Here is a 13,238-nt window from a genome sequence, read left to right as displayed (position 1 = left end):
ACGAGCAGAGAAGGGGCAGAGAGAGAGAGAGGGAGATACAGAATCTGAAGCAGGCCCCAGGCTCTGAGCTGTCAATACAGAGCCCGATGCGGGGCTCCAACTCACAGACCGTGAGATCATGACCTGAGCTGAAGTCAGACAACCTACTGAACAACACAGGTGCCCCAATTTTTTGCATATTTAAATAAGAAATCATTTTGTCCTTTTGTTATCTTTTCAGGTTTCATATCAGAATTTTATTGTCTTCATAAATATATTGTTTTAAGCTTCAAAAGCATAAATCTCTACCTAATGGTTATTTTCCCCTAAAGTATTGAAACAACTGCATATAAATTTTTCTGGGCTTAAAGAAACTAATACTTATTAATAATTTCCTGTATGTAGAAACAACATGTTTATTTCATTTGCTTTTACATTTGATACAGCAAGAAATTGAGCTTCAGAGAGTCTGCATAATCTTCACAGGATCTATTACTAAACCATGAAGCTGAGATTCATTCTAATGTCTGTCTTTATGAGCAACATTCTTTAACTCATGGCATGTTGTTTTCCAACCTAGAACATTTGGAAAAATAAATAGGAGTCCCTTATAACATAGAAGTCCTGATGGGAAATAAAGTCTAGGTAGTGTAAACATTCACACCTTACTTCTGAAGTTCTTCACATGAGTGTAGTTTAGCACCCAGTGACAAAAACATGCTACCATATGTCTTCTCATCCAGGGTTTGCTCTTTTTATGCTCATTTTTCCCCAAATATTTTAAGATGCTTAAATAAAAGAGAAAGTTCTCCAAAATGTCTTAAAGGACAATTTAATTAATGAAGTCTTTAATGAGTTAAGGTTTTAGAGCGGTGCATTCTTGTGACACCGTACTGAAACACCCAATTAAAAGATAATTAGGATAAATCATGGTGAGAAAGGAGATAACCTCGCATCTCCAAGTACAGACCATCATGTTTCACATAAAACTTTCAAGGTGACTCTTTTAGCATCTTTAGAATAATAGGGATTAAGTAAAAAGATAAGAATCCTTTTCATAGCAGCAAATTCTATTTTAATTATACCATTTTAAAACTGATGTATCAGAAACATATTTTGTGAGATTATTTGTTAATAAGATTTTCTCAAAATAGAAGATATCTGTCAGTTGTTTTTATTGTCATTTAAAAGTACTCATAGCTCATTCATTCATTCATTCATTCATATGTTCATCCATTTTAATGCTCAGTTATTCACTCACAGAATATTGAGTATCAACTGTGCACTAAGACAGATCAAGACCTCTGTGGACAATATATATTTGGATTTCATCCATAACTTAAAAACTATGTATTAAAGTTTTTCTCACATTTTCAAGTCTTCAGTGATAAGAGTTTACTCCAGAAACAAATTACCTAAATATAACTGACTTGAGAGACATAAATTATTTGAAATAGTGTTAGATATAACTTTAAAAATTCTTAATTGCCTCAACTTCTAAATACAACTCCAATATGCATTTCACTTACTGAAATTATTATAGGAAAATTTCTAAATCATTGAAACTAGGAAATAAGTTAATCTTCAGAAGACAGATATTACTATCTACAAATTTATGATACATCGTGTATTTATTTATAAATAAATCATCAGGCAAATCAAAGGAAAATAATATGCATGAGTAAATCTATATACATATATGTATACGTGTATATTTATATGCATGTGTGTGCACGTAAGTGTGTTTTTGTGAGTGTATGTAAGTATTTGTATTCAATATATAATAATGGAGCCAGACTACTGAGATTTTAATCCTGGCTCTTCTTTTTGTTATCCTTTTGATTTTATACAAGTTGCTTCCACTCTTTGGACTCATTTCTTTTATGTTAAAAATAATACTATTACCGATTCTTACCTGAAAGATTTGTTTTCAGGATTAAATGAATAAATATTTAGAAATAGTTAGCAAAAATGTCTAGTATGCAATGAGAACTAGTAAACTTTGGTTATTATACTGTGTATATTTCTCTATCGTCAGAGAGATATGAAGGAATACTTGCTTTAGATCTAAGTTCTGAAAAAATTATTTAAGATACTAAAGGAAAAATATCCCAAGAGAAAATCAAGCAGGGATGGCATTAGTGAGCTTATTTCCCTGCTTGTATTTTGCATCAGGATGGATTTGGGGACTTTATCTAGGTTAATATTTAGGTGATTCAACATCAAGTCAACCTTGATTTGATATGGACTGTTGCCTGATCCTTGAGAGCAGATTTCTATCTGTTTCTTTTCCAGAAACATAATTCATTTCCTTATAACCTGTTTATAAGCTTCATCTTTAAAAAAATGGACTCTCTCTTGCTCTCTCTAAGCCAACCAATCAGACCTCAATCAGCCCAAGAGCAGGCACTTAACAACCTTATTATACATACTTCCTGACTATCTGAGGTTTCTGAATAAACCCTGCTGTGACTTGCTCCTCCTCCCCCACTTTCATGTTCTTTTCTATTGGTTGAAAACTTTTCTTGCTTCTGATTTTTTTTAAGTTTACTTATTCTGAGAGAGAAAGAGAGAGAGCAAGGGAGGGGCAGAGAGAGTGCGAGAGAGAGCAAATCCCAAGCAGGCTCCTCACTATCAGCACAGAGACCGAAGCAGGGCTCAAACTCACAAACTATGAGATCATGACCTGAAACAAAAATAGAGTCAGACACAACCTACTGAGCCACCCAGGCACCCCTCTTATTTCTGAATTTTTTAAAACACCTATAGGTTGCATCAATCCTCAGTCAATTCTTCAATGGAATTGTAAAGGTGGAAACTTCTCTTTGTCTGCTAATAGCTAAATTTATCTTCTTTCAATTGTTACACACTTCTGGCTAAGCATATGACTATCCATAATAAACTTTATTTTCCGACCTTCCTTGTGTCCAGGAATAACTATATAACTAAGTTCAAGCCAATGATATGTAAATGGCCATCTGGCATCTGACCATCTGGAAGCATTTGAGAGATGTTCTAACTAGCAAGATGAGATACACTCTTCATATTCCTTTTCATCTCTTCCTCATTCTTGCTTGCAGAAGAACAAATATGAGCTATCAACAAGGACTCTGAGGTTGAGAAGCACAAAATAATTAACTTTGTGATGTGTTTTACTTATGAAATGATAAAAAATAAGAAAGTTATTTTGTCTAGTATAGTAGCTCACTGTTCTTCGTCAAGGAAGTTATTGTAGCTAAGAAAATAAAAATAAATATCAGCCTTATGATATTTGCCCTGCTTGTTCCTTCTGCTAGAATGATGAGTACCTACACATTTTTTCTTCTAGATATCCTCATGGCTAACAACCTCACTTATTTAAAATTATAACCTAAAACCCTATTCTTTACTACTCTCAATTTCATTAATTTGTCCTACTTCCCCTCATTGTACTTATTATCTTCTAATACATTAAATAATTGAGTATCATGATTCGTGTACCTAATGCACTAAGATGTCAGTTGCACAAAGTAAGAGATCTTTTTTTCTTTTGTCTCTGATGTGTTCCACTTGACTAGCACAGGGTATAAGACACAAACTTCAATTAATATTTTTGAAGAAAGGAAGGAAAAGCAGTCAATCCAGATAGAGAAATCTGCATGTGAAGACTATGAACTGGAAATATTCTACAAGGATATATATTTTTAATTGCAGGACGGCTGCAACTTAGAAATAAAATGATAAAAAGCATCATGACCTAAGTCTGAGATATCAGGAAAGGGCAAATGACACAGAAATTTGGGAAAAACCAAATAATACAGATCTTGTTGAGATTTGGTGCTTTGAAGTATCATTAGAAACCAGTAGAAAGAGGATATGGTTTGGAACATTGACAAAAGAATAGCTGAAATGACAAGATGTACTTCAAAAAGAGGAAAAAAAGACAAAAGATATGTATTCTTCATTCAACTCAATTAATACATTGGAAATGTAGAGTCTAATTCAACAATAAACAGTTGACCTCACAGAGTTAAACTACAGATGTCAAGAAACAATTGTATAAACAGGTCCAGAAATACAAGTTATTAGCAGAGAATGGAATTTGCAAATTAATTACTTTTGTAACTTCCAATTGCAAATGATGGTAATATTCATGATTTGGCTCTGGAATGGGCACTATGGCTGAAATGAAGCATTGGAGTGAGGAAAATACCAATGGAATAAAAAAATCAAGAAAGTAGGAGATGACTTTGTAGGCTGAATATTTGGGTATTTAAGCAATGAACACTGTTTTTAAAGGAAATAGCTAACATAAACAATAAATACCCATTTGATTAAATAAATATAGGGGCGCCTGGGTGTCTCAGTCAGTTAAGTGTCAGACTTTGGCTCAGGTCATGCTCTCATGGTTTGTGGGTTCGAGCCTCACGTTGAGCTCTGTGCTGACAGTGCTGAGCCTGCTTGGGATTCACCAGCATATTTTACACATTTCTGTTATCCTTACAAAATACAACTATAGATTTGAATGCAATATTTTATAGTCTGCCTGATGTCTCCTTTGCTCACATTCAACTAAATGTGTTTCCCAGTGCAGTTTCATGGTACATTTAGCAGCTACACTGCACCACAGTGTCATACTGAATTAGCGCTAGATTAGAACTCTGTAGTCCTTTTCTTTTTTCTCATGAACTTCTTAAATCTCTACTTTACTTGACATTTGCTTAGACTATTACAAAGGAAATCTTACAGAAGCATGCACTGTGGTAGACTGGACAAATTATCTTTACCACAGGAAGTCAATTGATGATACGTGAGGTCAGTGCTTGTGTTTGACCAGGATTAACACCTAATTATGATGTAGACTGTGTTTATCTTTGGCCATTCCCATCCTCAGTGGTCAGTATCAACCACTCCATCAACAAAGCTAATTCGTCTCTTACTGTTAGATGTTAAGGTCATGTGACTACCCATCCGATCCTTTCTTCTGGAAACACCTAAGCACTCACTGTAAGTAATATACTAAATTGTGTACTTGAACACAACTTTTAAAAATGTACATTTAAAAGCACCTCATGAATGAAAAGAATGCACATTCTTAATACAGTCTGAAATAAACATTTAGGTTATGATTAACTAATACTTATAAAATGGAAATACATATTGTAGAAGCATTATGGTTGGTGCTGTTGTATCTGTATTTGGACCTCTAGGGGTTAATATGAGTTCCAAAATTCACTAGTTTCTCTGTGCCTCAATTTACTCATTTGCAATATCAGGAAAATAGTAACAGTACCTCCCACTTAGAATTTTTATCATGAGTAAATAACACAAAGCATCCAAAGTGTTTATAAGAGGGCTTACTATGCACTGAATGAGTGTTAGTTACTATTACTAAAATATGTATAATTATTAATTACATCATATTTAAAATATTATACATCCTGTATGTTTTGTATGGCCTTCAAATATTCATTTGCATTCTTTTCTTCTTAATAGAACTTAACATTGAAGAAATTTCTGTAATATTTCCACTGGCAATATTTTAAAATAAGTAAGTCTTTTGAATACTCCATAAAGTTACTGAAACTAGTATTTCATATTCTAAGGAATATTTATAATTTCTAGGTCAGAAAAAAATTAAGAAAGGGCCTAGTGCCCACAGTTATTCTTATATAACCTTTCAATATTCTCAACAACTTTGATCAGTCATGCATCAATTTTCTTTGAAGAAAGAGGAAAGGGTTCTGCATTTTATAAGGAGAACATATCAGTACTTATATTTAATTTACAAAGTGAAGCTTTAAATATTTTTAAATGGAACCGAGATGCAATCTGATTGAAAAACCATCTTCTGACTTTTCACTTTCAGCAAATGCACACTCATCATAATGATAGATGGTTTGCTTAAAGAGATAACTAATTTGGATTTCAATTGGGGAAAATATATGCTAACTCCAGTATCAGTTACATGTTCTCTAGTTTTCTTCCCCCATTCCTTTATACTTTACCAAATACATGATACTTAACAGAAACTTAACACTGTCTATTCAAAAAGCTTCCATTAACATTGAAATAAGATGGTGGTGGTTAGGAGTTGACCTGCACAGTCTTCCTGACCATGTTACCTAAAAGTGTACACAAGACAGGTAAAAAAATGAATTTAGATATTGGTCATTTTGTGAGAAAATTTCCAAGCTTCCCTGTAATTCTCAGCTTTGAAATATTTTCTCATATTAAAAGTAACAAGAGAATGAAGACTATTTTCCTCAATGATAGCAGCCCAAATTTGAATGGGCAATGCTATCCCCCAGAAGAGACCATCTATATCAATATACTTGAATTTGTAGTAATGCTAATAGACTAATAGATTGTTAACAGAATCTTGTTTCTTTGGTGACCATCTTACAGGTTTTTTTCCTTCCTTCCTTCTTTCCTCCCTCCCTCCCTTCCTTCCTTCCTCCCTTCCTTCCATTTTCTCTTTCTTTCTTCTTTCTTTCTTTCTTTCTTTCTTCCCTTGTCTTTCTTTCATTCTTTTTAAATATGCAGGGCCTACTCCCTTTTTCCTACTAGTGCTTTGGTTTTGCTAAAAAGTTAACAGGGACATAAGTGTAATTCTATAATCTCTTGCATGTGTATAATTAGTAATATTTGTATAGTTGACATCTGGAATCTACTTATGCACAGTTTCTTTAGCCCAGCTAATATGATATTGTTATGATAGACTTATGGCATTATGATAAAATCCAGAAGATGTAGCATATATACTACATGGCAGGTGTCATGGATGTTATTGGTCCTCTGTCTCGCTCTCATCTCCTTCCTAGTTACTGTAAGAATTGGCTTATACCAACTCACAGCTTCTCCTTTCTCAGAAAAATTGGCCTTGGCCAAATGGAAGCTGCTTGCCCAGAAAACTACAACAATGCCCACTCCATTCCCAACCTTCCTATAGACCTGCTTGGTACAGGGATACAAGAAACTGGCTTCAGTTCCAGGTTGAACTATCTGAGGTCCTGTGGGCCTCCTGAGATGACACTGTTGCTCATTGTACTTTTCTTGTCCAAACTTGGTGTCCTTCACAGCCCTTCTGCTGAGAGCACTCCTTCAGTAAGGTGTTTAAACAAAAATCCTTGTCTCAGGTTCTGCTCTGGTAAATCCAACTTGAGATAGGAAAGGTCAACATTGCTCCTCCATTCTGATTATCGAAATATATCCATCTCAGGCTCACTGTCATTTTGCTCTTTTTTACATGTTATTTTTATTTACAGAAGTCCAATCACTTATTAACATTGAATGTTTTTAAGTTACCTTACTGAAGGCAGTAAATTTACAACAGATTCCCCACTACTGGCATTTTCTTACTGCAAACTCCACACAAGAACTCTTGGATCCTGGAATTAGACTTGCACATAGGGAACTCACTATTGGCATGACTTCCACAACGGGCCTGGAGTAGATCTAAAGAAGGATTGATGAGGGAAAGAAACAATCTTAATCATGAAGAAGAGACCCAGTAATTTTAGTATTGCTTTATGGTTCTCTAGTTACATATAGGCCATGGTTCCATATTATACAACTCCAGGATGTTACCATTTATAAAGAAGGCAACATAGAGTTTAGTGGAGCATTATAGAAATAGTAGTATTCCTAACCAGAAATTTTCAGATTTCAGCAGTTTGTTAGAGACAGAGACCAGGAGGTTTGGGCCATATTTTGTGTGCACTGTGAATTGAAATAATTTATACAGTTCTAAAAAACAAATATATTTTTAACTGAAAGAACGTAAGATATATGCAATGTAAATCTTAATCTCAGCCCAAACTTGTAGGATCTTGAGCAGGTCAGTTTTTATTTCATGCATTTATCTGCAATCCCTCCTTGATTTCCACCAAAATATCACTAAAAAAAAATAACCCCACCAAATCCTTCAGCAAAAATAAGATTCCACAAGGGCAAAGAGAATAGGAAAAGAGTTAGTCTGCAAAGACTGCCATTAAAACTTTAGCGGCTGGAATACTGATGAACAAGCAACAACAACTGAGCAAACTGGAGAAAGTTGGAAATGAAGCCTGAGTAGTAATGGTGTTGGAGTAAAAAAGAAAGCAAGTTGGAAAAGCTCAGGAAATGAGGGTACTAGGCATTCTGTTGGCTACAAATACAGTTAAATTTTCTGGGTTCTTCCTCAGCTTTGCATCCATTCCTCTCTCAAACCTATAGAGATTGAAATGGAAACTGGCATTCTCTAGTCTTGAAGCAAAATAATACATAAAATAAAATAAAATAGGGGCGCCTGGGTGGCGCAGTCGGTTAAGCGTCCGACTTGAGCCAGGTCACGATCTCGCGGTCCGTGAGTTTGAGCCCCGCGTCAGGCTCTGGGCTGATGGCTCAGAGCCTGGAGCCTGTTTCCGATTCTGTGTTTCCCTCTCTCTCTGCCCCTCCCCCGTTCATGCTCTGTCTCTCTCTGTCCCGAAAATAAATAAACGTTGAAAAAAAAAATTAAAAAAAAAAAAAAATAATAATAATAAAATAAAATAAAATAAAATAATAATAAAATAAAATAAAATAAAATAAAATAAAATAAAATAAAATATTTGGGGGCAGAGAATAGGTACCACAACTAAAATCTAAGAGAATACATTCAAGAATGTATAGGAAATGTTAAGGCCTTATAAGCTCTTACAATTATGGTAGAGTACTAGTAATCCATATATTTACCCTCTGGGCAGAAGATTGAATGATTTCTGTGCACAAAATTGACCAACCTAAGAGAAAAGATTTAGAGATACTGTTACTTCCTTCTTACCCCATGTATTGCCATGGGGCCACTGAGCTTTCAAATGATCCAGTTAAGAGGAGCACAGCAGTAGATAAGCCTGAATAGGAAGACAAAATTCTTAATTAAATTCCTAGTGATTTGCTGTTGAAACATCTGAAAATAATGGTATCAAAAAAAGGACAGTCATTGAGGCTGTGAAAAAAAAAAAAGAGAGGCCACATCTTTGATAAAACCAGTAGACAAAAAAAAAGAAAGAATATTTGTAGGGGAGAGAGAGAATAAAATTATTTGAAAATGGGAAAAAATGTGATGGCAATTCAATATTCAAGAGAACTTGTAGGAAATGAATCTGGTAAGTATAAATACTAATGTAAGAGGAAAAATAAGGGAAATGACTATCTTATCCATCTTCAAATTTCAACATCCAAATAATAGTTAAAAGAAAAACAAAAGAGAGGGCTTGAACATATTAAAAATTAACAACAAAATTCCTAATAGCCATGGGACACAAAAATCCCCCAAGATGGGGCACTGAGTTGAAGAAAAGGAAAACACGGAATTAGGAACAAAAGAGGTGAATTGAATGTGAATTCCCACAACTAGGAAATTCCCAGGATAACATGCAACTGGGTTAAAGGACAATCAGCCCAAATTGAAGCAATGATAAAGGACTTCTGGAAATGTAATTCCAAACAGGAAAACAAGTGAAGCTGATGGAATATGTGATGTGTTCGACTTTCTTCAATTTTCTAGTAGAATATGAAGATAAATGAATATGAAGACTATGGTGACAGGTATGAAGGAAATTAAGTATTAAGTACATGAATAAGATTATTATTAATTCCAGGGGAAGCAAAAAAATTATGACAGTAAATTTTATTATAGTACAGTACATAGTTCAGCTATATTTAACTTTGAGCTTATAACAATATAACCACATAATGATTTAACAAACAAACAAAAACTATACTGGGATGATGACATGATAAAGGTGTTATAGCCAACCCCGCATAGGGGTGGGCAGGGAGATGAGGGAGTAATATAAAAGAACAGAATGTTCTCTTTCCAAAGAGATAGGTCAGCACATATTGTCTAAAACTGAAATTTAAGATATATGAATGTTACTTAAAAATGTGTAGATAAGGGTACCTGGGTGGTTCAGTCAGTTGAGCGACAGACTTTCGTTCAGGCCATGATCTCAAGGTTTGTGAGTTTGAGCCCCACAGTGGGTTCACTGATGGCAGCCTGTCAGTGAAGGGCCCGCTTCAGATCCTCTGTCCCCTTTTCTCTGCACCTTCCCTGTTTATGCTCTCCCCAAAATAAATAATTTTTTTAAGTGTAGATAAACCAGAGAAGAAAGACTTAAAATCTTGAAAGTGGTTGTCTCTCAGGAGGAACATTGGAAAAGGAGGCTTGGTCTAGGGACTGGAGATGTTACTCCAACCTAAGTGTGCAACTTGAATTTTTAATGTACAGATATTTCTTTGATAAAGTAATAATATTAAAATATTAATGGTCTTTACAATGTCAAAAACTTAACTTTTAAAATATAAACATAGTATAAAGAAGACCTAAGAAAAGTATAGCGATCTCTATCTAGATTTTTACCACTCACTGTAATTTGTCCTAATTTGCATTCCCAATAACTCTTAGAAAGGAGCAGTTTAACTGCATTTGTATGTATGCAAACAAATGAAATTCAAATTTCTTGTCTTATAAACAAAGATATGAGTTCAAATACAGGGTTGTTAACTCTAGTTTTAGAAAATAAACAGGATAGAAGTGCATCAACCTTCAGTAACACAGTGTAAAAAAGATAGACACAATTCTCAGGTATCAGTAACTAGGAAATGCATATGGGGCATTCCTAAAAAAGTCTTCCTTCTGAGGAGAGGGAAGATAATATTTCTAAAGCAAAGGAGTGAATTTTAGAATGTTAGTCAGAATTAAGATTCTATTTCAGTGAGTACATGCCTAGAAAATCTAGCTAGTTTGATGAAAGGCAAAATATACAGATGGCATTAAGGTTCATAAAGGATTTCTTGCATTAGGTCAGAGTCCTGGACTAAGAGTTAGGAATTTGCATTATCTGTGAGAGAGCAGATGCCTTTCACAATGAGCTAATGTCAGTGAGCAGTGGTCAAACATTACAAAAATAAAATGACAGTTGCAAGAGTGAGTTTTTTCATCTGTAGGCTCAGAGATCTTCAGGGTGATGACATCCAATAACTTAGATTGCTCTGAAGAAAAGCTATCATAATAGTATGTGAAGTGAGATTTAGAATTTGTTATCTTTAGAACATAGGATTCTTGTATTGGTCTTACTCTCTCAGCAGAAATCTCAAGAGGTTCAATAATGCTTGATACAAGGTAATGAACCTCTTCCCCACTCAAGGAGTTGTGTTATCATTTGGCAAATAGATCATGGCATGCATTTTGCTTCGGGTCTGATAAAGAGTTGGAAGGCTAACCAAAGGGATTCTTACGTAAATGAAGGTAATATTACAGAATATTATAATTATAAACTAGAAACAATTAGGAAATTCCAGCTGAAGACTATAGAAAACACTACACTCAACTGACAATCTTTTATAAACATGCATTTAAACAAAATTTTAAAAAAGGTCTATCTTTGGATGTATGATTTCAGAGGATTGAAATAATTATTTAAGGGTATTATTTAATTCCTCTTTAAAAATATATTAATGGGTCGCCTGGGTGGCGCAGTCGGTTAAGCGTCCGACTTCAGCCAGGTCACGATCTCGCGGTCCGTGAGTTCGAGCCCCGTGCCAGGCTCTGGGCTGATGGCTCAGAGCCTGGAGCCTGTTTCCGATTCTGTGTCTCCCTCTCTCTCTGCCCCTCCCCTGTTCATGCTCTGTCTCTCTCTGTCCCCAGAATAAATAAACGTTGAAAAAAAAATTTAAAAAAATAAAAAATAAAAAAAAATAAAAATATATTAATAATACATTTGAGACAAAAACAACAATATGTGAGACAAGGGTTTTTTTCTCTTTCTCTTCTATCTATGACATGAAATGAATAGGCTGATTTTGTGTAATACATGTAAAAATTTATGTACTTTTCTATAGGCATACTATACCTCAATAAAACATTTTTATTTAAAGGTGAAAATACTAAGAGACGAGTTTTTGAGCAGCTAAATTTGCAGTGCACACCCATTTCTGGGCTAGAGAAGGGCAGATCACCTAATTATTTATATTCTACCAGCCAGCCTCCAGTGGTGGTAGAGAGAAAGAATTTTCCTCCTTTACCCAGGAGGAAATTACAGTGCTGTTGAAAATGACATCATTATGTGGCATCAATGAACAAACCAACAAACAAAAGAATGAATAATCACTATATGGAAAAAAAAAAAGCCATTGATAGTGTTCACCACTGAAAATGACAATCAAAGAAAAAGTTAACAAAACTAATAACTGTAAAGAGAACATAAGGCATTCTGAAACCATTCAGACTAGTTACATATTTGTCAAGTATGACTAATAACATCTGAGGAAAAATCATTTTACACGGTCATTAAAGATAGAATGCAGACAAAGGAAATAGAAGACAGGACTAAAGCCTAAACAGTCCATAGAGAAAGTGAATAGACATCATTGAATTCCTGATTTAACAAGCAGAAAAATAAAGGTGAAAAAATATGTTGGCTAAAATACTAAAATATTCTAGAGGTGCCTGGGTGATTCAGTCGGTTGAGCATCCAACTTAGGTTTATGTCATGATCCTGCAGTCCGTGAGTTCGAGCCTCGCATCCTGTTCTGTGCTGATAGCTCGGAGCCTGGAATTTGCTTCAGATTCTGTGACTCTGTCTCTCTGCCCCTCCCCTACTCATACTCTGTCTCTCTCTCTCTCATAAATAAATAAATGTTAAAAAAATAAATAAATAAAATAAAATACTAAAATATTCTAATAAAAGGCTTTGAAAGATTCCTTGAAATTTTCCAGAAAAAGTACAAAACATTGAGACGTAACTAATAGAAGAGAAAGAGAGAAAACAGAATTATTCTAGCCCTCCAGATCAAACAAATAGGAATTCTAGAAAAAAAAACATGAAAAGAGAGGAAAATAAACAATTAATTATATATTGTATATGTATATATATGTAAAATTTGAGAACAAAAAGTCATAAGTTTTCAACGACAATGCCCCCAGTGGGTCCCAAATGGTACCTGGGTTTGTTGCTCAGAACATCAGCCTTTTGAGATGTCTTTCTTACAATTTCTGTCTACTTCTTTCTAGTGCCTGGGAACTGCTGGGCCCTGGACAGGATGACTCAGCCAGGACTATGGTTCAGATCCACTTGCCTTGGGCCCCAAGGAAGATATTCTCTGACCCCCTTCTCCAACCCCAGCCTACTAATACATATATGATTGACTGAATGTCTCAAGCAGCTCTGAGACTTATGTCAGTGTGACCAATGTGGTCAGTAAGGTACTTCTTCTGTGAGATCACATGATATTAGATCACTGGGATGTCACTATCT

This window comes from Leopardus geoffroyi, chromosome C2 (assembly GCF_018350155.1).
Source record: "Leopardus geoffroyi isolate Oge1 chromosome C2, O.geoffroyi_Oge1_pat1.0, whole genome shotgun sequence".
Lineage (NCBI taxonomy): Eukaryota > Metazoa > Chordata > Mammalia > Carnivora > Felidae > Leopardus > Leopardus geoffroyi.
Note: the sequence above shows the minus strand (reverse complement) of the source record.